At 31.4% G+C, this 27,462-nt stretch overlaps 1 protein-coding gene across 5 annotated transcripts in view; it reads right to left on the bottom strand.

Moving 5' to 3' along the window:
- LOC145242513 (protocadherin gamma-A4-like) overlaps window positions 1–27,462 on the bottom strand; it is a 590,587-nt gene that overhangs the window by 348,447 nt on the left and 214,678 nt on the right. For 2 of the 5 annotated variants that reach the window (XM_080105576.1, XM_080105575.1), the window contains one exon: window positions 7,074–7,178. The exons of the other annotated variants lie outside the window; for them this stretch is intronic. The gene's annotated coding sequence lies outside the window, so the exon portion shown is untranslated. The remainder of the gene's footprint in view (window positions 1–7,073; window positions 7,179–27,462) is intronic. 5 annotated transcript variants of the gene reach the window in all.

The raw sequence follows: 27,462 nt of genomic DNA, 5'->3' as shown, positions 1-27,462 counted from the left end.
AGAAAAGGTGTTGCGAGCCTGTCTCTGTTTTATCGTTATTTCCATGGCAAGTGCTTGTCTGAGCTCCATTCTCTGATCCCCCCCCTCGCTAATCTTTTACGAAAAACACCCGACTAGCTGAAACCACCGTCAATAATTTTCCCCACTCTTTATCCGTGCCTAAATCAAAACGTAGATTCCATGAACAAAGCTTCTTTCTCAGAACTGCATGGCTGTGGAACTCTCTGCCGCTTGCCTGTTTCCCCTACCCCACCCCTCCGAATTCAATTTGGATGTCTTCAAGTCCAACACAAACAAATTCCTGATGAACCGCCTCCTTAAGTAATGACACCTTATCAAATCCCCAATACTAACTATTACTACGATACTATCCCAGTGATTACTGTACACACAATAACCCTTATCCCCTCTTGTCAAACTTTTACACTCGACTAGCTACAACTACTATCAAAAATTCCCCTCACTCTCTATCTGTGTCTAAATCTAAACACAGATTCCATGAACAAAGCTTATTTCCTAGAACTACCCGTCTGTTTCGTTGTCCTGCTTTCGGGCTGACTACAGCATAGTCGTCTTCAAGTCCAATGTAAACAAGTTCTTGTTGAGCCGTCCACTTAAGTAATCAAATTATACCTAATTTCCACCACTACTGATTACTACGCTGTTGTCCCAGTATACACCATCCACTCTTGTACCCTTACCTTCGAGTGGCATTCAGGCCTTGATAAGTGGTGACTGCCTTGGAAAAAAGAAAACAAAAGTTTGAAAAACACAAAAGGAATTTTCATTGCTTACTTTATTTGATGTGATCTTTTTTTTTATTTTGTATAACAATACGGTTTCAAGCCTCCTCCATTAACCCATTAGCGGCCGAATAAAGCGTAAACTTTTAGATGTAAATGTAGATATTTTTGAGCGCCCCATTAATGGGTAAAGGACAAGTGCTGAGAAAGTCCTTGCTATCCAGTGACAACGTCCGCTCTGACGTTCGTTTTTCATTCCACCGATAGCATTCGTTTGTTTTTATGTGTACACGAACTAACTCACAAATAACGTTTGTTTATTTTTTCCAAATCGACAGACAAATCACAATATTGTATTCCAATTCCATTAACATATTCTTCACTAAATTCCAAACTTAACCTAACACACTTTTTGTCACATTAGTATGGTAAGTACCTACACCAACCATCTAGGAGAAATGCTGTTATATATATTCATACACACACATATGAACAAAGGAAGAGAGAGATAGAGAGAGAGAGAGAGACAAACAGAAAGAGAGAAAAAGAGGTGGAGTGTCATTTCATTGATATATTTTGGAGTAAATGTTTCAGAGTTTAACACATACAAACATGCTAGTGCATGCGTGCGCACATACATACACATACACATATATACAAGCATGCACACACATTCAAACACACAGATATGTATACATGCATGCGTATGTATCTGCAGGCACACACATGCACAAATGCAATCAAACACACATATACGCTAATGATAATGCACGCTGATGCACACACACACACACACACACACACACACACACACACACACACACACACATACTTGACCATTACTCCTGATCTTAAATGAAACACACACATCAAATCTGTTGCCAAGGCCGCTAGAAAAATGGTGGGATCTTTCTATCGATTCAGTAGATATCTCACTGCTGATGCAATTCTCTATCTATATAAGAGCCAGGTATGTCCAAGGATGGAATACTGTTGCCACATCTGGGCAGGAGCTGCTAGAAAGGACTTGTCCTGCCTTGATAGAGTTCAAAATAGACTTCGTAGCCTCGTAGGGGATGTCCTTTTCTCTTCCCTGCAACCTCTATCTCACAGAAGAGATGTTGCGAGTTTGTTTCTGATGTATCGTTATTTTCATGGAAAGTGTTCGACTGAGCTTCAGTCTATGGTCCCCCCCTCACCAAACTTACACAAGAAACACTCGTCTAGCTGAAAACACTATCAATAATTCCCCCCACTCTTTATCTGTGCCTAAACCTAAACGTAGATTCCATGAACAAAGCTTCTTTCTTAGAACTGCACGCCTGTGGAATTGTCTTCCGTTTTCCTGCTTTCCGGCTGACTGCAATATGGTTGTGTTCAAGTCTAACGTAAATAAGTTCTTGATAAGTTCCATATAAGTTATCAAATTTACCGAATTTTCATTACTAACGATTACTATATTGTTCAATTTCTACTGTACACTCTTTAACCCTTATCCTTGAGTGGCCTCTTGGCCTTGATAATGTGGCGATGCCTGTGTAAAAAAAAAGACATTAATATGTGTGTATATATAAATTCATGAACTCACACATATACAAATTATACAAAGCGAGGAAGAGAGAGCGAGCGGGAGGGAGAATGGCGTGACGGAATCTCTCTCTCTCTCTCTCTCTCTCTCCTTTGGCACGTTAGTTTATCGTTAACTTAATATGCGTATATCCATGCATTAGTGAAATGTTAATACAGCCGAAATTCTTAAAGGTCCGTTAAATATCAAATGTGTAATCTTTCCTGCTTCGGTCATCCAACGCTAAATAACAAGTTCATCAAGTTTAATACCAAATTTTGATACCTACTCCTCAGCGGCAGCATCCGCCCACTTTGCGGACAGAGACTGCAACGCATAACGCCGCGCAAAGCGAAATGAGTTTCAGTTTTGCACAAATTGGTGAGCAACAAAACAAAAAATAAATAAAATGAAATAAAATAAATAAATGCAAAAGCTACACTTGACCTTTTATGAATAAAACCAATAAGCAAATTCTTAATTCAGTCCACAAAATATGTCGACAACAAAGAAGGAAAGACCGTTCTGCAATGTTACGACCCAAATAACTAAAAGCCTATATATACATGTGTGTATTCATATATATATATATATATATATATATATATATATATATATATATATATATATATATATATATATAATGGTTCAAAGCCTTAACTGTCGTACGGGCGATCGGGTTTCGATCCTGGCTTGAGGTAGTTGCCTGTCTAGCCACACTGATGAGCTGTGATACAGCGAAACAGTACTGTATGTGGATGCCTATATATATATATATATATATATATATATATATATATATATATATATACGTGCACAAATATAGACATTATATGAGTAATAGGAAAAATAGAAGAGATAAGGCCAGTAGTAGCCAAAATGTAACAGAGCGCCGATGCATGCATGCAAATGCATACGAAATGTGAAATTACGTCACTGTAAGAAAAAGACTAAAAAGAAGAGGGAGCAGGTTAGAGAAAACGATTACGTGAGAGATGTTGTAGCTATAACGAGAAATATAGGTTTCCAGACTTTTTTGTATAGGTATTTAATATTGTCGCCGATGCTTGAAAATTCAGTATGTTATTGCTATACATCTTATGAGATGACTGACCATTTTTTATGATTTCAATTTCAAAGGAATACTTACTGCAGGAATTGGAATACCCCCTAATAAAGCTTGATTATCACAGCTGGTGAATTTCAAAAATGCAATTTAGAACTGCATCATTAGTAAAATAAACGAAAATATGCAAGTAGCTATGATAATTTTATTTTAAAATCTTAATGAAAATGTAAAATATTCAAAACGTTTGTAACCGCCAGAGAAGTCCAAATATAGGACCTACTTTACAATGTAAAAATACGTAAAGATGTGTTCGTATTCAAACTAAAACTACTAGCTTTGCATAAGCATTGCCTTAGCTCTCTCTCTCTCTCTCTCTCTCTCTCTCTCTCTCTCTCTCTCTGGATCTCTTCGCAACATTGGCCAGCTGGTAGTCAGCAAAAGGAAAATCTTCCCGTTGAAGGTTGTTTGTAGACAAAATGTTTACAATGAAATAAAGTTATTCAAATGTCAGTTTTTTTTTATTCTTGTTAATGCAATAACGATGATGACTGCAACAAAAGAAATATAATACGTTCGTGCGCTAGATGCTGTGGTGTATACGATTTCAGCATCCCAGATTATCTATCCAGCTTATTGACGCACACAAACCGTTTTAATACATTTAGAAAAACAAAATGAAACTGAAATTTCTCTAGCAACACTTGCTTATACTTTTATTTTTATATCAATAATGATAAATGATAAATAATACTTCCTACATTTATATAATATATCTCACTGTCCCCCTCAAATTTAAGAGAAATTCTAGTGAACAACACCAAAATACTACACAAAACAGATGTAAAAACTTAAAAATCCTTGAACCTATTTATATCAAAACGCAAAAACCTAGCCTAAATCAGGCCACATTTCAGAAGAGTACCAATACGCTAAAATGCCTCGTATAACTCCTCCCCCTCTCCCACACCTAACCATCCCTGCCATTGACCTTAGAATAGGTATACTCTCCCCGGTTTCCCCTACGACATCAACGTCCACACCGATGTCAACAGTCACAACGAACTCTGCTCGCACCCTAACTACTATTTAAATAATTTCCATAATTTCTAACCGAGACTAACACACACTCGTGAGGATGTGAAGATGATTTCACGAAAAGTTTAACAACCGCAAACACTTCGAGAAGAAAGAAATATATATATGGGATGTATTAAAATAAATGTAAAAATAGATGAACGTGTTGCATTTTATTTTTATTGTCTTGTGTGTGTATATATATATATATATATATATATATATATATTTACACGCACATATATTTACGCACATTCACACATATATATGTATAAATAGATAGATAGATTGATTGAAAGATAGATAGGGAGAGAGAGAGAGAAAGAGAGAGAGAGAGAGAAGTGTGAAACTGTGTGATTTGATTACAATGTGTGAACTATATATTATATGTGTGTGTGTGTGTGTGTGCGTGCGTGCGTGCGTGCGCGTGTTCAATTTCAGTTTCATGTTAGAAACAAATTTAATTTTTATGAAATAAATTGCATGTCTGGGAGGCATTTCGTTATCATTCAAGATACTGCATTTCATCAAACACTTCTCTCTCTGATTGCGAAGATAAAATTCTCAGCAAACACCTTTCTGCCAAATAGATGCATGAATAAAGCACGTGCCTATACATGTGCACATACACACACACATATATAGAGAGATAGTATGTAGATAGATATGTGAGAATTAAAACATTTATATATATATATATATATATATATACAGAGAGAGAGAGAGAGAGAGAGAGAGAGAGGGGGTTGATTGATTGATTGCTGTAATTATTGTCCTTTGGAACCTGCTGAAAGTTTGTGAGTCTCCTACGTACATCCTTTTCACTTTATCACAGTACTTTACGGTGGCTAGGCAAGAATGTACCCCAGGCTGAGATCGAAATTTGACCGTTTTGTTAACAGTTAGAATCTCTACCCTTTACGTCATCAATTCAAGTTATGAATGAAAGGGAAATCATAAAGTATGTACTACATTATATATATATATATATATATATATATATATATATATATATATATGCATATATAAATATGTATATATGTATATATTATATGTATATATGCATATATATATGTATATATATGTATGTATATATGTATATATATGTATATATATATGTACATATATATATACTTAATAAATCTAATACATGTATATACTATATAAATATAATGCATGTATATAATATATAATTAAATGTTTTTAAATTTAATTATGTTTTTATTTTATTTTCGTTTTGATTCATTATTTATATTTTATTTGACAGTTAAATGAAAATATTTAATATATATATATATATATATACATATAAAGTTATGAAAATATGTTAAACTACACAGAATTTTCCGCGTTTTAGTCTAGTAAGGACTCGTCAGTCTGTGTAGTTTAATTGCTATATATAATTTGATAACTTACTATCTACCGCCTCTCAGGTATTGAGCACTTTTGAAATAAATATTGAAAATCGATACATAAAATATTATATCTCTTTACAAAGGTGTTTTTGACAAAGTCATCTCCAGATAAACTGTTTGGCATTATTATACCTCTTTAGTGTGGCTAGATTAGTACTCATCCCAAACCCAGGATCGAACCGACAATCATCAAGTTGATAGTCAACGGCTCTAACCATCAGATCGCTTGGCCAAGATATGTAACAATGTTTTATACTAACATTTATGGCCACTCCACAGTTGTTCATTTGTATATTATACTAAAGCAATAGCAGTAGCAGGCAATATAAATTACCAGGAGTTCTCGACTGGGGAAAGGGGCGCTTATATAGCTATCCACAGACAAACTATTTCGCTTTATCACAGCTCTTCAGTGTGGGTATATATATATATATATATATATATATATATATATATATATATATATATATATATATATATATGTATGTAAAAAAAAAAAGTTATGATGAATTTTCTGGTGCTCAAAATCGTAAAAATATGTAAGGAGGTGAGCGACGCTTTTTATGACTGATTTACATAGCAATCACGTCGCTTCAGCGACTACTGTTGCTACTAAATCACTTCTGTCTCGAAAAGAGAATTAACACGTGAAACAGAGAGAATGAAAGCATGTTTAAGCTTAACCATATTACTTTTCATGCTCGCATTTTTCTATTGTAATATACATATATATATATATATATATATATATATATATATATATATATATATATATATATATATATATATTGAAGTGGTACGCTACAATGGTTACAGGCGTGGCATTTGTACTCAGCATTCCAATTTGAATTTTGTCATGGCAACTAAATTACTTTTATTAATGTTTTTGGGAAGTGCATGAACCCATATATCCTTCATCAAGCCAGTTGAGTTTGTTACATAAAATTTGTTGTCTCTGCTTGTCCCGGCATTTTTTCAGTCGCGATGGACTTATTCTTCCTACTGAACTCAATAAATGCCAGCTCAGGATAGGTGCGGTTGGACATTGTGCAACTGATAGTCATCCTTGTTGTAGAACAAGCTGAATCTATGCATGGAAAAAAGGTATATACGAATTCTTCGATGATTACGATGAAGAAAGCGAACATCATCACATGAGAGGAATTGTCATCCGCTAAGCGTGAGCGGGAAAAAAACATAATTACCTTGTGCAGGTCATCGGCAGGACTAAATAATCCGATGAGACAACACATGTGAAGGGTTCCGCTTTCTTAGGAAAGAGTCTATTGATGGAGGAACGGATGTTGAACCTAAAAAAAAAAGCGTATCTAATGCAACTTGCAAGATGGCGGAAGCAAACGGTTCCTCACTGTGAATGACTATATTCTGTTTCAAAGGATTCGAATGATAAAATCATTTAAAGTCTCTTGAAAGGAGGTCATGGTTCTTGTAGTGCCAGATTTGTAATTAGATTTGCTTGACAAAGTCAGTATTGACCAGGCATGTTAATTCAGTCCATCCTATTTACGGTGTTAATAATTGAAGAGAAGTTGGAACGGTGCCAAACAGCCATGTGTGATCTGAAAGAGAACCAACAAATTAACAGCTGGTCTTCAAGAGTCCACGGGAGGAAAATGATACAGAATAGTTGTACACACACACACACACACACACACACACACACACACACATAATATAAAGCTGAACGTGTGTGTGTGTGTGTGTGTGTGTGTGTGTGTGTGTGTGTGTGTGCGTGCGTGTGGTCACGAATAGGCTCCTATATGGTTGACTATTTAAAAAAAACTGATTACATATAATGATAGATGTATCGAGGATCAGGAATGAGTATGTTTGATCTGGCAGAACGGTGGTTCATAAAAATTGTGGGGTCTGCGTTCGCGCCTGGCCCCCAAAGTATGGAAATAAAAAATGAAAAAAAAAAAAACGTTTACAAGTGTTTTTGATATAGATGTACATAAGAATACTTTGATAAGGATGTTTCAACTTAAATAGGCATGGTATAATAAAATTGTGGGGTCTGCGTTCGCGCCTGTACTCCATGAAAATATTGCAAAAACTTTAACAAAGACTTTTCATATCTATTTACGTAAGTATACTTTGATAATTATGTTTCAGTTTGAAGAAATATGGTATAATAAAATTATTGGGTGTTCGTTAGCGCCTGATCTCCATAGAATGTAAGTATGTCACAAAGTTTAACAAGGTTTTTTAAAAGGGGTGAGGATCCACAATAACACCTTAACTTTAATCTTAATTAACGTTAGCTTTTATTTAATTTTTTTAGTTGAATCATATTGTGTCGAATAAATTCACCTCATAAATTCACGTTCTTATCAAAGTGAAAGCAAAAAAAAAAGTCGGAACTTTAGACAATTCTCGACACAAATTTTGTATAGCTCTGTTTTTTCCTTCTCCACTTGCACGTGGCACTCTTTCGAAAATAGATAAATAAAAAAATAATACAAAATAAGAACGTTACTTGTTATCGTGTCAAAAGAAGGAAAAAATCCTGCTCAAGTGATTACGTGTCTTTTCAAAAACATTTACATAACCTTTTTATTTTTATTTATATATCTGTTTAAGCTTTTTTTTGTCAGTGTACTAGAAGGAATTCAGTTGATTACAACCCTTTCTGCGTGTTCTTTACATTACAATAGCACAACTCTGAATCTGACGGCGCCATACTACACCGTTCAATACGTTAAAACTGAAACGAAGCTGTTCTGCTTGAAAAGGGCGCCATTTTCTTCTTATTCATATTTATATCGATTCTTTGCTTTAAAAATTAAAGTAATTACGTGTTTACTTTTTTAATATCCCATTTTGCTGTTTCGGATTATTTTACTAAAGTAAGTAAAGCTTCATTATTTTTCAAAACTGTTTTTGTTTCTTTGTTTTTTTTTTGTTTTTTGTTTTTTTTCGATATTTCGTCGATATTATTTATTAAGAGTGTTTAACAGAAAAGCCAACAAACGACTACCTGAAAAAATAAATATACAAGAAATAAATGTTACCATAGTCAATAAAAGTTCAGTTCATGTTTTTTTTTGTTTGGAAATAGTTTTTAACGCTCTTTACTTGAAATAATTTCAGCGAACCGAAATTAAAACGAAATTTGAAGCGATAACTACTTAAATTAATTTTTATATAAACTACACATGCCATAATCGAATATTCCTTAAGCACAAAATAACGGAAAACATTAAAATATGTTTATAAATATTCCTTACGCTGATGGAACTCTCTTAAATTGTTAACACAGAATGCTCAGGAGCCCCTCCTTCAAATTGAAAATGGGGCTCTCCATTTCAAAGTCGCTGCCATTTTGATTTTTTTTTTAAACCGGTTCGTGAATTAAAAAAATTTTTTTTTTTACAAACTACTTAAAAATACAAACCAATGAACTTTTCTACCATAAAAGTAACTTTTATTGACTATGGTAACATTTATTTCTTGTATATTTATATTAGTATATATATATATATATATATATATATATATATAACATTTTCTCTTTGTAAGGAAACGTCATTTTGTTGGTCACTCTTGGCTACGAATGGAAACAAAGTTGATATAAAAAATATATTTTCGCGAAAATTATCTTTACTTTCATCATATTTTGCTTAGGGTAAAATTTTTGAGTATCAAAACCTATCTCTTTACAACCCCCTCCTTTTCATAACCTATCATACTTTCATCAATCGCAGTCCATTTTCTGTAGGCTGTTTTTGAACCCAGTCAACGACGGGTACTTCTGCTAGTATATATATATATATATATATATATATATATATATATATATATATGGAGAAAGGTGATTGTTAACATATATTAATAGTATATATAAGCAAATAATATTATGCTACATTCCAATGATCCAAATTTTATTCACCTTACAAATCATTTTTTAAAAACAAAAACTTTGGTATAATTACTTATAATACTTCATAATTAGTATAATTAATTATAACTACGGAAACATTTCGTTCAAAGAAGAATAACCTTTATTTGTATGTTAATTCTGTATATTTCCTCTATTTGTTGAATATTGAGCTGGTGTGACGCCGATAAAAGCTGAGGTGTGCACACAATCACATTTGAGGGGGGGGATTTGATCAACATTTATTTGTCCTATAAAAATTACCTGAATTGTCACTATCACCAAAAACAAATAAAGGCTTATATTCCAGATCGGCGAGCTAGAATTGTATAACGCAAAAAAAGAAGAAAAGTAAAATATTTTAAACATTTACACTTCAAGGATGTCGGTTGATTTCTTTATAAGGCACACATAACATAAACAAAAGAGGAATTCAAGAGAGGAGAGCCAACAGTTGTCCAATGTGAGTGACAAATTCCGCCGTTACCTGACACATTTTATTGAAAAATAAAAAAGATATAATTAAGCAGAGGAAGTATGCGATTTTCAACACTGCTTGCTTACATGAACGAATACTGCCTAAATACATACAGAATACCAAGTATTTTATATATATACGTGGTGTTAAGTTTTTTAGCTAACCAATCAGATTCTTTGTTATTCCCGCGGGCTCAGCAGTAAGATTAGATTGCTTGAGGTTATCTAGAATGACGATTGCATTTATGTAGTATACATATATGTAGAGAGAGAGAGAGAGAGAGAGAGAGACAGACAGACAGACAGACAGACAGAGACAGAGACAGAGACAGAGAGAATAAATGACAAAAAGTTATATTCCAAAATTCATGATGTTGACCATCTTATAATTTATTCCTTTAATTCAGTTAACTTATACAATTCTTGACAGTATTTCGTAGTGCAAAATCATTAACTTAATTATTATATCAATCAGTGAATTTATTATACCCTTAACTCATCAGAAGAAATAGCAACGATCAATCCGTCAAAAGGAATTGAAATGTGATTTTACATGATAAAAATTCGAAAATTGAAAGAGAAGCTGCAGTTACTTTTATATTTTTCCATTACGCCATATTGAATTTTTATCAAACAAAGTCATTGAACCCAGCTATTCGTACTAACAATTTTACTTAATTTATTAATCTTCTACCAAAATGTTCTATTTAATAATTAGTAAATTTATTAATTATAAGTTTTTTATGCATACTTATGAAAATAATATCAACAAATTATAAACTATTATACATGTTTGTATATACGAAACTAAACTAAGCTAAAAAAAACGATAGATCATTTCAGTCAGTTATCATAACAAACTAATTGATTCAAATTGAAAACCATACATAATTCAAATCTATTAGCTATTACAATCAAACTTATTAATCTTTACAATTATAATTTTTAAAATCATACAATTCAAAAACTATACTTACGTTTTGTTAAGTTTAAAAATAATCTGAAAATTCTTTTATATCGTAATTGTCAATAATTAAATTAACTTAATAAAGTGAGGCAGAGTTACCTCCCTTGGAACAAATCTAATGAAATTAACTTTACTTATATTTATTAATTTTTATTTTCACAACGTATAGACTTCCAAATTCAACTAATAAGTAATTTTTAATTTTAATATAGTTTTAATGTCTTTCACTCAATATTATTTTAAAAATATTAAATCGATTTATATTATAAATTAATTCACTAATTTTTCCAATACAAAATGTTAGTATTACAGACAATTTCAATCGATAATCATAAGTTATTAAGTTATTAAGTTTATTTATTTATTTATTTATTTATATATTTATTCATATTATTATCAATATCAGCATCATTATTATTATTTATATTTAAAGTAATATTTTTAATTTTTACATTTCACAAACTTTACTCAATTCTACATATGACAATTTATTTTTAATAAACATTTTACAAATTTGTTCCTTATTTAAGCATAATTTTTGTTATCATTGTATATAGCTAATAAGTATGTTTCAGAGTTTCTACCTCTGATAACATGTTATTTAAATTATAATTAAATAAATGTATATTTAAGTTAAAACTAATTCTAATTATAATTCAAGTTAATAAGATTTATAAATATTGTTTAGACCTAAAAATTATAGACCATATACTTTAAACCCTCTCTCCTATGTACCTTAAATAAATCTTATTTTTTCTTTCTTTCTTTCTTTATTTATTTATTTAATTAATGTTTTAATTAAATTTAACTAATAATTCCGAAATGAATTTATAGACGGTAATTTAATGAGTATATATATTTAAAAAAATCTATAGTTTATCTTAGTAGATTTACAATATATATATATCTTATTATAACTATAACATTGATTTATACATTGATTCTAACAATTAACCATTTGGCTCATACATTTAGAACCACTTATCAATCAATTAATAATAACTTGTTGCATCATACAAATTTTATTTTTAGATCAATATTTGGAGTCTGATTACTATAAATACATTTTTAATATTATGATTATTACCATTTATTTTCATTTTATTTTTATTTATTTTTTTCTTCTTATAATCCATAACTTACCTTACGTAACAAACTCAACTTTACCATCTATAAACATTACTATTAAACTAAGTAATAATATCATGATCCATTTATATTCCCTATACTAATACAATATTTAATTCCTTCTCCACTCCTAATTGTATAATATAGATGTACTCTTTTTTTATCACTCCACATTAAAATAATATATTATGTGTAATATATAAGCATACTTATCTTGATTGTTCATATTAAATATTAAGTTAGATATATTTTGCCATCCTATATGCTATCATTTTCTAAATTCATTAGGCCTATATAACAAGTTTATAAAGTTTTATTTATTTTGTTTATTTTCATTCGCTAATTATATTTATATAAAATATTGATCTTCATATGGAAAATACTTAAAACTATGCTATTAAGGTAGTTACACATATATATATATATATATATATATATATATATACAAAACACACGCACACACACACACACACACACACATATATATATATATATATATATATATATATATATATATATATATATATATATATATATATATATATATTAATCTATTTTCCAAATCATTTTTTATTTAAGTCGATTGGTTACTTATTACATCTAATTAAATCATTTATAAATTACTATTATAGAATTTAATTCTATTTATATTATATCCTAACATGATAATTTGAAATCATACTAAATAGTACAACCTAAACATTCATATCCTTCCCATTATTGTTATATTTAATTTAGATTTAATTGTTTTTATTTTTATTCTCAACTTTATTTATTTACATTATAGTATCAATAAATCAAAATTAACTTTACTTGCTAAGTACGTTAATTCAATTTCAATTTAATAATTTTACTAATCAGGTCATAATCGCAATACTGCATATTTTGATTTATGTAAACAATTTTGAATTACTTCCTGGCGTTTGTTAAGAAGGTTTTCTTTAGATATTATTATATGATACGATTCGAGATTGCAAAGGTTACATCGGCTCGACTTGTTTGGTGAGTATTTACTGGCACTACCCAATATCGACTATTTGTATTCAATTTTGTTTTTTCTTAATTCCCTAATCTAATTTGCTAATGATGTTATTTTCTTCATTTTCGTCATATGTGTCAAGTAATTGAATATTTACTATTTTGAAGGATGCTACATGATTATTAAATCTTTCTTTAAAGCTACAATTTGTGGCCCAATATATGTTCTAATTTTGTTATTATCTGTTACATCACATTATATATTACATTAGAAATGAGACATTTACCTTCTAATGGACATTCGTAAATATTCCTACAATTGCAAAGTGAATTCACTTCAATGTTTTGATTGTTTAATACTCCTCCTACACTAGTCTTTTTGTTTATTTTTGCAGGTTTAGAACTTATAATAGTTTTAACTAAATTAGTCGACGTCGAAAAAGATAATTTAACATTATTCCGGTTTAGAATTTTACTTTCCAGTAGGGAAATTTTTATCGATAATTTGAAAAAATTAATTTCGTAGATTATTTTTTATGTGTGCACTGTAAGGAGGATTGAACCAAACACAATTTCTACGTCTATTTTTCTTTTTAATGATATTAGTGTTGCTAATTTGGGAATTATTGATATTGTCTGACGGTTTAGGTTTTGATATTTTACCTTCCTCTGATGCTTTATGCATTGTTAATATATTTTTTCACCTCTATATCCAAATCTGTCTAGTGCTTTGTTGTAATATTCTTTCTTATTATTAAAAATATACTCATTTTGGGATAATTTGGAAATTCTTTTTGATATACTAGGTATAATTGCGTTTTTCATTGATATTCAGTGGTTTGATTTATAATCAATATAGTATAAAGTTAGTATTAGGTTTATGATAAGGTTCATATGTATTGTTAATTAGATTCAGGGTGATATCTAGAAAATTAACTACTTTATGATTTTTATCTATAGTTATCGTTAAGTCAATATCTTTAAAGAAATTATATATCCTTTGACTAATCCTTTTTAAATTTCTACTTCCAGAGTTAATAAAAAATAGTGCATCATCTCTATACAAACCTCCCTTTATATTTAAATATAGAGGCGAAGCAGATCAGTTACTTGTGCAGAGTCTGGGGAACCCATCGTAACATCAAAGTTAGATTCTCTATTTGTCCTAGTCCAATATTTATTATTATATTTAATTAAAGTTCTTCTGGCTAACTTAACTATGTCAATTTCCAATTTAGTTTCAGATTTCGCAAATTCTAATGCCAAACCTAACAATTTAGGAGAAATAAATGGGTAATAGGAGTCAATGTCAAACATTATAAACTTACTGTTATTACATTTAGGCAATGTCTCAAACCAAGTCAAAACTTCGTCTAATGTTGCCTATGTCTGAAATACGAGGAGAGATTAGTCTTATTGTGGGGTTTATATATATATATATATATATATATATATATATATATATATATATATATATATATATATATATATATATATATATATATGATTAGTTTTTTTGGAAAAAGAAATCCAGCAGAATGCTCAATTAAAAAGAAAATCCGAAATGTAAGAGCGTATTTATATTTCGTGTACAGAAAGTTGTTAGATGAGACAAATTATTGGTACCGTCGGTTTCAATCACGATAATAAGGACCGTTTAAGGTATCCTTATATATATATATATATATATATATATATATATATATATATATATATATATATATATAGGGTGACCAAAAAAAACGGACCCCAACTCTAATTAGGCCCCGTTTCTTAGTGTTTTGTCCGAATTAAATGAAACTTTGGTCATAACTAGTTTATTATATTCAAAATATCACATCAAAACACTAGGGTCTTTGGCCTTTTTTCTCCGTTCTACACCATATGTTCTAGATGGCTTCCATTTAGCTCCGTGCATTTCTTGAGGCGCAGCACGAAGTTGTCCATGACGTTCTTACAGACCGAATAATTATTGGCTCTTATCTCCTCCCTGATGGCTTCCTTGAGTTCCGTGATGGTTCTGGGTTTGCCTGCGTAGACTCTGTCCTTAAGATAGCCCCAAAGAAAAACATCCAGGCCCGGGCTATGGAGTGCCTACTCAAAATCAGTCTTCAGACTGATCACTCGGCCTCCGATGTTCTCTTTCTCGGGACAGGTTTGAGGTGTGAAAACTTGCTCCGTCCTTCTGGAACCAGAACTTGCTCATGAGCGACGGGTAGATTGTCTGGAGCTCACTCTTGAAGGTTTTGAGGGCCTCCACATACCGCTCCTTGGTGACTGTCACTGCTGTGCCAGATTCTTCAATGAAGATTGGTACGATGATGCCTTTGGCCGAGATTGCAGCCCACACTGTGCACTTAGGAGAGTGCAGATGCTTGGTGGCTACTTCATTGGGTCTGGAGGACACCCAGAAGACATTTGTTTTGGAGTTCACCTTTCCATCAAGATGGAAGTGGGCTTCATCTGAGGTCCAAAGGGGTTAAGGAAACTCGAGCATCTTGACTGCCATAGCCCTCCTCTGCTTCTTCTCTGAGGCTTTAAGGGTCTGCAGCGTCTGTATTCTGTATGGGTAAGCCCTGATATCGTTCACCAGCACTCTCCTGCAAGTCTCACGGGACATACCGAGGGACTGACTTCATTACGCACAAAGCATTTCGGACTCTGCTGGAGAGACTCTCTCACTCTTTCGACCAGCTCGGCTGTTCGCTTCTTGGGACGTCCCGAGTGGTTTAGACAGTTCTCTCTGGCAGCGTTGAGGTTCTCCATGGTCCCATACTTCTCGAAGTGGTCCACCCAGTTCTGAATTCTGCTTTTGGATGGAGCCTTTTAACATTCGAACTGACGCATGAAACTGTCCTGGGTTTTCTTAAATGAGCCTGTCTTGTAGTAAAATTTAACACAGTGTATTCTTTGTCCCAGCTCCCACTGGGGTCTTGGTGTACTCACGGTCGTTGATTCTGCCATGTCCTGTAAAATAAGGGCAATCGGTGAATAAATAATGGAGATATCACATAAAGTGTACACGGGGCCCGTGTTTTTTGGTCACCCTGTATATATATATATATATATATATATATATATATATATATATATATATATATAGAGAGAGAGAGAGAGAGAGAGAGAGAGAGAGAGAGAGAGAGAGAGAGAGAGACTGAGAGAGAGAGATTGGTCTAGTACGAATTTTGGGTGTCTTAAACCTATTTGTATTTCTAATTCTAAGTATCACTAATTATGATATTTACAACTAGAAATAAAAATTCATACTAGAACTGTCTGCAAAGACCCGTAGCACAGTTGTTAGAGTACTTGGAAAACCAATTGTAAAAGTGATATTCTCAGTGTAGGCGACCGATAAAATACAATTGCGAATTACTCTATCCAGTCATAGCTGACGGAACAAGAGCATGCTACCCCAGTGAAGTAAATAAAGGGTTCCGTTCAAAATTCCGTTCAAATTCCCGAGTTTGACAGAAACATTCCCAAGTTCGACAAGATACACATGAAGATGGTTGGAGGTTATATCGACCGAAACGTTGTAAAAATGACACTCAAGATAAGAACAGTAGTCCGTTGAATCCAAATAATACGAATAACTAATCCTCATCTCAAAAATTTCAGAAACGTCAAACAATAAAAAATAAAGAAAGAAGTAAACATAATCAATAGTGTTGGAAATTGTTTTAATAGTTTCAAACAATTTTGCTTTAGTTACATATTGGTGTTAAAAACAATTTGATTCTATAAATTAAAAAGTAAAATTGTTTTAATAGTTTCAAACAATTTTGCTTTAGTTACATATTGGTGTTAAAAACAATTTGATTCTATAAATTAAAAAGTAAAATTGTTTTAATAGTTTCAAACAATTTTGCTTTAGTTACATATTGGTGTTAAAAACAATTTGATTCTATAAATTAAAAAGTAAAATTGTTTTAATAGTTTCAAACAATTTTGCTTTAGTTACATATTGGTGTTAAAAACAATTTGATTCTATAAATTAAAAAGTAAAATTGTTTTAATAGTTTCAAACAATTTTGCTTTAGTTACATATTGGTGTTAAAAACAATTTGATTCTATAAATTAAAAAGTAAAATTGTTTTAATAGTTTCAAACAATTTTGCTTTAGTTACATATTGGTGTTAAAAACAATTTGATTCTATAAATTAAAAAGTAAAATTGTTTTAATAGTTTCAAACAATTTTGCTTTAGTTACATATTGGTGTTAAAAACAATTTGATTCTATAAATTAAAAAGTAAAATTGTTTTAATAGTTTCAAACAATTTTGCTTTAGTTACATATTGGTGTTAAAAACAATTTGATTCTATAAATTAAAAAGTAAAATTGTTTTAATAGTTTCAAACAATTTTGCTTTAGTTACATATTGGTGTTAAAAACAATTTGATTCTATAAATTAAAAAGTAAAATTGTTTTAATAGTTTCAAACAATTTTGCTTTAGTTACATATTGGTGTTAAAAACAATTTGATTCTATAAATTAAAAAGTAAAATTGTTTTAATAGTTTCAAACAATTTTGCTTTAGTTACATATTGGTGTTAAAAACAATTTGATTCTATAAATTAAAAAGTAAAATTGTTTTAATAGTTTCAAACAATTTTGCTTTAGTTACATATTGGTGTTAAAAACAATTTGATTCTATAAATTAAAAAGTAAAATTGTGGCTTAATGTAATTCCCACTGACAGAAACGTAGACTATATGATGCGTTAAACAAGATATAAATTGTGCATCGTTTTAATAATATTCTCTGCAGACCTAGGAGGCCTACCTTTACAGGTCTTGTCTCTTTTTTGAAGAGGAGCTACTTTATTGTAAGTCGTTTCGAGCACACCAAAGCAAAGAATATCGACTGGGCTGCTCTGGCATTTTTTAAAAGGTCATAATGTGCTTAAAATAGCATGCTTACACGCAAGGTGATTAGACGCAAGATCATATGTTGTTTTGAGAAGCTAGCACACTATGATAAGCGCATGTTCTGACTTCACGTGCCCTTTCACAGTTACCTTTTGAAATCCTCTTCTTTTCTACAGTTTTTTGTTCATTTTATATTTTCTGATGATAATTCGACGAAGAAGCGAAACATTTATGATACATGTAGAACGTACATTAGCTTATTTTATATTAATGCGAAAAGATAATTATAAAAATCTAGTAACAAGGTACAATTTAACAACACACACACACACACACACACACACACACACACACACACACACACACACACACACACATATATATATTATTGTGCCCAAATGTTGTATCAAAGAGGATTGCAAACTGCAGTGTTATGATGACTGAACTTATGTATTCATAACCTGAAAATTTCATGTCTATTACAGATATTGACGGTGTGACACTCTCAGAAAAAATCCCTATCATGGACGTGCATCATTGAATTCCTGTGAACACTGCATTGAGAACGATGACATTATGTAAAAAAATAAATTCTGGAGCACAAAAGCTCGCTCGTTTTTTTTGTTTTTTTTACAAAGGCATCACCACATTAAATTTATTGATACCATGCTTGTGTGTGTGTATATATATATATATATATATATGTGACCAGTTGAAGAAATTTCCAGCCTGGTATCTGGGGGCGGATTCATTCACTGAGAGAGATGCACTCCCAGTCTTTGTTAAAACATGAATCTAGGAAAAGGGAACTCTGATGTAAAAACCTATGACCTACTGTATACTCTATCCTGTGGCAGTCATCTGCACCGACGAAGGTTAGCAGTAATATCAAAAACAGTGGATGGTTTTACAGCCTTCAGCACTATAAACATCCTCTATCCTTTCCTTAAGATTGTCTAGCCTTAATTTAAAAAAAATATCGCTTCCGGATTGGCGGTGGTTGTAAAAGCATAAACGTTAGGTTTTACCCCGTTCTTTTCCTCCATTGCGGCACGGATCAAGCCTGCCTTCCTACTACCACTTTTTTTTTTTTTTTTTGCTCAACATACACATCCAAACACCCGAACAACGCCGGGCTGAAATGCTAGTTAAGAATAAACTAAGTTAAATGTACAAAATGTATAACGATTTTTTCAATTTTGACCCATTTTGACCCCTTAAAAACTTAAAGATCCATAAAAGAACGGTTCATAAAAATCCAATCATTTGAGGCCTCTAGCGCCGTTCTGCGATTTTTTGTTTCGGTAGAAATAGAGGTTGAAAATATGGAGACAGACATATAGCATTATATATATATATATATATATATATATATATATATATATATATATATATATATATATATATATATATATATATATAGAGAGAGAGAGAGAGAGAGAGAGAGAGAGAGAGAGAGAGAGACTTGTTTTGGCTTGACATCACAGCATGCTAAACTGTAATGAATTTTTTTTTCTCTTTCACTTTGGTTTTATCGTAATTTCCGGCCATGTTTTTTTTTTTTTTTTCAAATATTTATCCCCTTAGTTCTATCCATGTTTGCTTCGTTGCTAAGATATAGTCAGGCAAAAGAGAATTACATCAGTTTTAGCAAATTCAATGAATGATCTAAATACAAGGGAAAGTCAAAAATTGTTATAATGTATTTGTAAACGACGGCGTTTCTACAATAAAACTAATGAAGCTGAACTTTCAGGGTCCATGCTCTTAGAAGGAGACTCCACTGACTTATAAGAGTAAAGATATTACTTCGGCTTTCAAAAAAATGGCTGACGAGCAATAGATTTTTTTTTCATGTCATGAAACCTTTGGTAACATGAGATGTAAACTTCTGTAAAATCATAAATAAATGCTATGCTCTTATAGAACAATCGAGCACTCTATTGGATTTCTTTCCACCTAACAGAACCAGCTGTTATAACGGAAAAAATATGTTTCGCCAGTGTTCGTATATTGCTAGAATTTTCATCTAAAATCATTTGACGAATTTTAAAAGACTTCTATTTTCTTTTATCAACATTTTCCTCCACCATATACTTTTTATTCCAAGGAAAAAACTCTACAACTGTTTTTTGCTGAAGAACAGATATCTGTCTCTGATGAGTGGTTTAGCGAAATTCAACAAAACACGTATAAAACGTACTACATTAACCTATGAATAAAATAGTATGAATGTGAAATAAATACATCTTTTGGCATTGGAATGCTTACTAAAGATAACGATATATAACTATGTATATATATATATATATATATATATATATATATATATATATATATATATATATATGTATATATATATATGTATATATATATTATATTATTATATATTATATTATATTACTATATATATTATATTATTATAACGATATATAACTATATATATAACGATATATAACTATATATATATGAACAAATGATTAATAAAACATGTTAAAAGACATCTTGAAAAAGAGTTAAAAACATATTTAAATTTAAAAAGGAAGCACAAGATAAGTGGATAGTCCTTAATCCGCGGAGTTTCGAAGAAATACTCTCCTTCTCATCAGAGGGCAGGAATTAGCAAAATGCGGGATCGGATTTTGCATGTAAAAGTATTTAATGAAACTACAAGTAAGTCACAGATCTATATATATATATATATATATATATATATATATATATATATATATATATATATATACATATATATATATATATTATATTACTATATATATTATATTATTATATATTATATTACTATATATATTTATATATATATATATATACTTACTAACGATAACGATATATAACTATAACTATATATGTGTGTGTGTGTGTGTGTGTGTGTGTGTGTGTGTGTATGTGTGTGTGTGTGAAATATTTGGTAAATAAATCACCTAATTAATTATACTCACTTATATGTCTCACTTTTATCTTAACCCCATTTATAGATTTGTATACATGTATCTATATTTTTGTATGTGTATTTATGTTTATATATGTATGTCCAAGGATGGAATACTGTTGCCATATCTGGGCAGGAGCTGCTAAAAACAGCCTATCCTGCCTTGACAGAGTACAAAATAGACTTCGTGGCTTAGTGGGGGATGCCCTTTTCTCTACCCTGCAACCTCTCTCCCACAGAAGAGACGTTGCGAGCCTGTCCTTGTTTTATCGTTATTTCCATGGCAGATGCTCGTCTGAACTCCAATCTCTGGTCCCCCCTCGCCAATATTTCACGAAAAACACCCGTCTAGCTGAATCCACTGTGAAAAATTTCCCCCACTCTATATCTGTGCCTAAATCAAAACGCAGATTCCATGAACAAAGCTTCTTTCTTAGAACTGCACGCCTGTGGAACTCTGTTCCGTCTGCCTGCTTCCCTCCGGACTACAACTTGGATGTTTTCAAGTCCAATGTTAACAAATTCTTAATGAACCGCCCCCTTAAGTAAACATTTCAGCAAATCTCCTCACTAACGTAATGTACTTGCAATAACCCTTATCCCTGAGTGGCTTCCGGGCCTTGATAAGTGGTGATCACTGTGTAAAAAAAATAAAAAAATAAAAAAATATCTATGTGTATGTATGTATATATGCTTGTGTGTTATATTTATATATATATATGTATGTATATATATATGTATGTAGGTATGTATGTATGTATGTATATATATATATGTATATATATATATATATATATATATATATATATATATATATGTGTGTGTGTGTGTGTGTGTGTGTGTGTGTGTGTGTGTGTGTGTGTATGTATATATGTGTGTGGGTGTGGACATATATGTATGTGTGTGTATTGGTGTTTATATGAATTTTCGTTTGCTTCTGTATACAATGTAGGTACCTGTGTTACATTTAGCATTATGTCCGCCTAGTTAATTATACTTATATTTATCTGTATCTATTTATTTGTACCCCCCTCTCTATTTCTATATATATACATGTGTTTGTATGTGTGTATATGTATGTGTGTGTATGTGTATATAATAGGTATATGTATGTATATATACATATTTATTTACCACATTTCCCTTATATTCATTGTTACTATTGTCATTTTGATTTTTATTATCCTATTATTAGTATCACTCTCTGTCACTATTATAATTTTTATCAGTATACTTAATAATTTTTTAATACTACTACTACTACTACTACTACTACTACTACTACTACTACTACCTATATACATGAACTGAATTTCTTTGCATATTTTAACTATAAAACCCATGACCGATAATATTTAACTTAATTTTCTCTTATAGACATTTATAGCAAATGCATAATTCACCTAAATTGGACGTAACTTTTGCTTACCTTAAGAAGACGCGTCTTAGTTACCCCCAATATCCAAATAAATCCTTAACGCGTGTCAAACCTCGTTTGACATCAAGACAATCGAACGATTAAATCGTGATAACCGCCCATTTCTTTAATATGTATCTCCCTTTTCCCTTATTAAACTATAACCTACCCCTCTTCCTCTCTTCACTTACCCCCTCCCCCGTCTCTCCATCTATCTCTCTCTATCTCTTTTTCTGCATACACTGGAAAACCGTATCATGTCTGCTTAAAGTTTTCTTTAATTCAACCTCGCCCCCTTTCTCCCCCTTTTATCTTTCTTCTTTTTTCTTTCTCTTCTTTAGTTATTAAATCTTAAAAATCAAATTTTGCTGGATTTAAATGGAGATCCTCCCCGCCTTTTTTTTTTTTTAAATCGTCTTCTTCTAATATCGTCTTTTCAAATCATAATAACCACTTCTGTCAAGTATGACGAAGTTACTGGATCGCTAATACGATTCAGTAGCGGAAACATGTGTAACTAAACAGATAAAACGGTAATAATATATATATATATATATATATATATATATATATATATATATATATATATATATATATATATATATATATATATATATATATTGGATTAATCCTAATCTGATGAATATAACAATGGTAAATAAAAAATACATCCATTTTAAATTTGGAAACAGGCGAATCTCACAGGTAAGGAATACATTTTTCATAACATGAATAGGCTGGCCAAATTAATCAAGAGTAGGAAACTAGATCTAATATCTGTAACTTATTTTGTTCTTGTGATTAAAGGAGGTGCTGGGTAGCCATGACTTAATATACTTTTTTTCTTTTAAATTTCCGAAACAGTGTTTCATAGTAAACAACTGATGACCTCCTTAAATTAACAATAGGACTATAGTGAATTCGAGAGAGTAAATTGATTGCAGGTGATTAAATAACTTATTGACTAAATAGTTTTCCAACGAATGATAAAAAATATAAAAATTAAATAATTTTTTTATATAGATTTAAAAGCTAAAAACTTCCAAGACTATATATATATATATATATATATATATATATATATATATATATATATATATATATATATATACATACATATATATATATATATGAAAAAAACCTTTAACGATTCAAAATAATCTTTATTCCTCTGCTGCTAGCAAACGGATTTTTCTACAAACCTGGATCACACGCATTTTGACTTTGAATTTGAATCATATCATCAACATGGAGGGGAATAAAAGGAACAACACCGGGTTACGTTGTAGAGTAAAGAGTGATTTCCCTTGAGACACAGAGACAAGAGAGAACGAGTTTGAGCATAGACAAGAGAACACGTGTTAACCTCCGTGGGCATAACATCCACGGGGGAGACAGAGTTTGGACACATATAGAGCCTGCATGTAAATTCTACCCTCGTGAAACAATGAACCAGAGTAGAATTCTAGACTGATTGATTCTCCCCACTCAGCTGGTAAACCCACTATTGAAGTGAGTAATGTTTTATTGTGTTGTTCGGTATTGCAGTGTTGTCATTTATTCGTGTTTGTCAATAAATATTTGTCTATTGTACTTGTGTTACATTTAGTATTTATTTATGCTGGTATGTAGTTTTGTTTGAACATTAACACCTACCACAAACAGTATAATTCTGGATTCTTCTTATTGGAATATTGTCTCCTATCATTATTGTGTCTTTAAAATACTTAATCTATCCATATCTTTTCATCTGTTTTTTTTTAATTCTTGATTTTAATTTATCCTTTTTTTTCTCTCTCTATTTTATTAACACTTTGCACAATTTTTTTTTTATCATTTATTACTGGTTTTCATATAATGGTGTTTCAATTAATGCCAGTACCAGCAAATTCATTGCTTCGCTATAATATTCATTTGCTAATATCTTTCCTCTGATGAGAAGAACTCATTTCTTTGAAACTCTGCAGATTAAGGAAATTTTAATATATCTTAGAGTATCCTGTCGAACAATAAATTTTTGCAAAATATAATTTACAGTCTAAAATGTGTGTTCATATATATTCATATATATATCTATCTATCTATATATATATATATATATATATATATATATATATATATATATATATATATATATATCTTACAAATATTAATTTGAAAATTAAAGAACAAAACAATTCCTTTAAGACATCATATAAACTGTAGAAACAATAAGAAGAAATGTGATATGAATTGCCAAATGCCAATCTCTCTCACATCGCCACAGTGTTGCATGCACTCTCTCAATGAAAATATCCCTAACCCACCCAACGAGCAGCAAAATCCTATCCTTTCACTGTAGTGGTTCATAGATGCCCCAAATTCTTTCCATGGAACACTTACTTTTGAAATACCTCCCTGCCCCCCGTTTCCCCAATGACATACATGAGCAGAAATGTAAATGTAATGTGAACAAAAATCTTGCTGTCAAACTAGTCACTTAGTTTTCCCTTCTATAAATCTGGTCCCTAATCCAGTTTTACGTTTCAACATACATGTAACGCATGAAAGTTAATAATCATACCTGTTTAACTGTGTTCGTGTATGTGCCTTTTTGTGTGATCCTGCTAGACTGGGGAAATATTTCATGCAAACAAGTATTTTTATACCTAAAAAACGATCAAATGAGGACAAAACTTTTGAAAGACAAAGAAGGTTTGTTCGTATTGATCTTCTTTCCAATTTGCTGACTAATGTAGTAGGGGGGGACACAGAGAAAATCGATAATCACCATTTAATCATATATTATGATGGCGGTTTTAAAACCAACTTCTCTCTCTCTCTCTCTCTCTCTCTCTCTCTCTCTCTCTCTCTCTCTCTCTCTTCGAGCCAAGTCAATCCACATTCTTTTCTATCAATTCCCGCAGTCAAATAAAACCCATTCCGAGTTTTATATTAGCCTGGGTGCCCGTTGTTGCCCGGTGTTGCCCGGGTGTTTGGAGAAAAAAAACAGTGGTATTAGGCAGGCTCGAACCTGTACTGCAAAGGAGGAAAAGAGCGTAAAAAAAACAGTACATCTTTGCTGTTGGATCCATCGCCAAACCGGAAGTGACGAATTTTTAAATTAAGGCTAGTCAATCGAAAAGAGGGGATTACTTTCGAAAATATAGGCGAAAAAACCGATCCCTCTCTGTAGAAAAGTACTCAGTTGAGGGTGAAGGAATTAATGATTTTCGTCCGAAGGGTTGAGCTTCAAAACGATACTGATCTCGTAAAAATCTGGCGCCTCTGTCGAAAGTTTTAGGCATACATACATACATACATACATTTAAGCATACATACATACATTTAAACAGACAGGTGAGATTTATATATTTAATATTTAAGCCCTTTATGTTTTTCAACAGTAATACGCCTTGTTTGCGGTTAACAAAGCAAAAAGTTAACTAGTAACAATAAAGAAATATAAAAAAAACATAAAATGTTCATAAAGAAGACGTGGATTACGTGGATTTCAACTTTCGTTAACCATGAGATTTTCAGTAGTCAAAAAATATAGCTAGTTTTAACTGCTTCTTATTCTTAAGTGTAAGTTCGAATCCTGCCTTACTCTGACATTTTTTTTTTCTTTCAGTCGTTGTTTAGTTATCTTTTATATATAAAATAGCAGGGATTCAAAGGATTAAAAAAATCGAAATAGTTAAAAAGTGAAAAGTTCTATCCCTCTACCTCTTTCGCCAAGTGTCTCTGTCTTTCCCTTTCTCCTTCTTCATATTTCCACATCCCCCCACCTCTTCACCATCTATCACCCTCGTTCAGCACATTTACGTGGGAAAAAAATAATGTACGTCATTCTTTTATATGATAGATAAAATTTCAAATTTTTTTATAAAAAAAAATCGACTCCTCCAATGCAAATTGGCCAAGTTGATCCCCCAAAATAAATGTTTTTATTTAAATTTTAAATAATATTCATCCAAGGCAATGCCAATCAAGAATATACCAATATTATGGGTGCTTGTGTTGTAGTTTTTAACTTTTAGTTGAACACACACACGCACACACACATACACACAATCTTCGTTGATATAATAGACTAGCATGGATACCTGGCATTGCCCAGGTCGACATAAAGTTTGGTTTGGGCACACCTGCTATACAAAGGACATTGAGCATTTTCATCGATAGGCCCACAAAAATTTCAAAAATAAAAGAACAAATAAAATCATGAAAATGTAACCGCTCCAAAAAAGAAGAAGTATGCGACAACCTCTCCACCAGATATTTCAGCGAAAGGGATACAGAAAAAAAAGAAGCTATTTTCTGGATATTGAGCACTTTTTGTTTCCTGTGCGCTAGAACCCCGCCCCCAAAATAAATGAATTAAAGCAATTTTTTTTCAATCATTATAGCAGCTAGTGTCCTTGTGACCGAAAAAAAAAACATGAGCCACTGTAACTATGCTTGAATATGAATTGCGAAAGAAGAAAAGAATGGAAAAAGTTCTTATGACGTCATGACGTTGCAAAATAAAGTTTTTAAACAGTTTTGGTTAATTACACGTGCACGATTTGCGGAAACAGCAATATGAAAAATGACCCCCTTCCAGAAAGTGGTTCAGTTAACTGCCACAGAATTAATCTCTTTTTCTAATTTTCACATATTATGCATCCGAGGCATTGTTCTTTCAGATGGTACTGGTTTCGATCCGGTCAGATGCGGTTGACAAAAGTCTTTAGCAAACATACAAACACACACACACACCCACACACACTAACACAGAGACGACTTCCATTTGTATAATAGATAAAGTAGATTTTTCCCCTATTTCTTTAACTTAAGCAGCTTTATTAAAAAAATGTGCATAAAACTGTTCAATTAGTCAATTTTGGATTCGTGTTGTTAAAAAGAAAGAAAAAATTAATCGA

The sequence above is a fragment of the Euprymna scolopes genome, chromosome 21, assembly GCF_053919585.1.
Source record: "Euprymna scolopes isolate OS-2025 chromosome 21, ASM5391958v1, whole genome shotgun sequence".
NCBI lineage: Eukaryota > Metazoa > Mollusca > Cephalopoda > Sepiida > Sepiolidae > Euprymna > Euprymna scolopes.
This window is presented reverse-complemented; position numbering and strand designations above follow the sequence as displayed.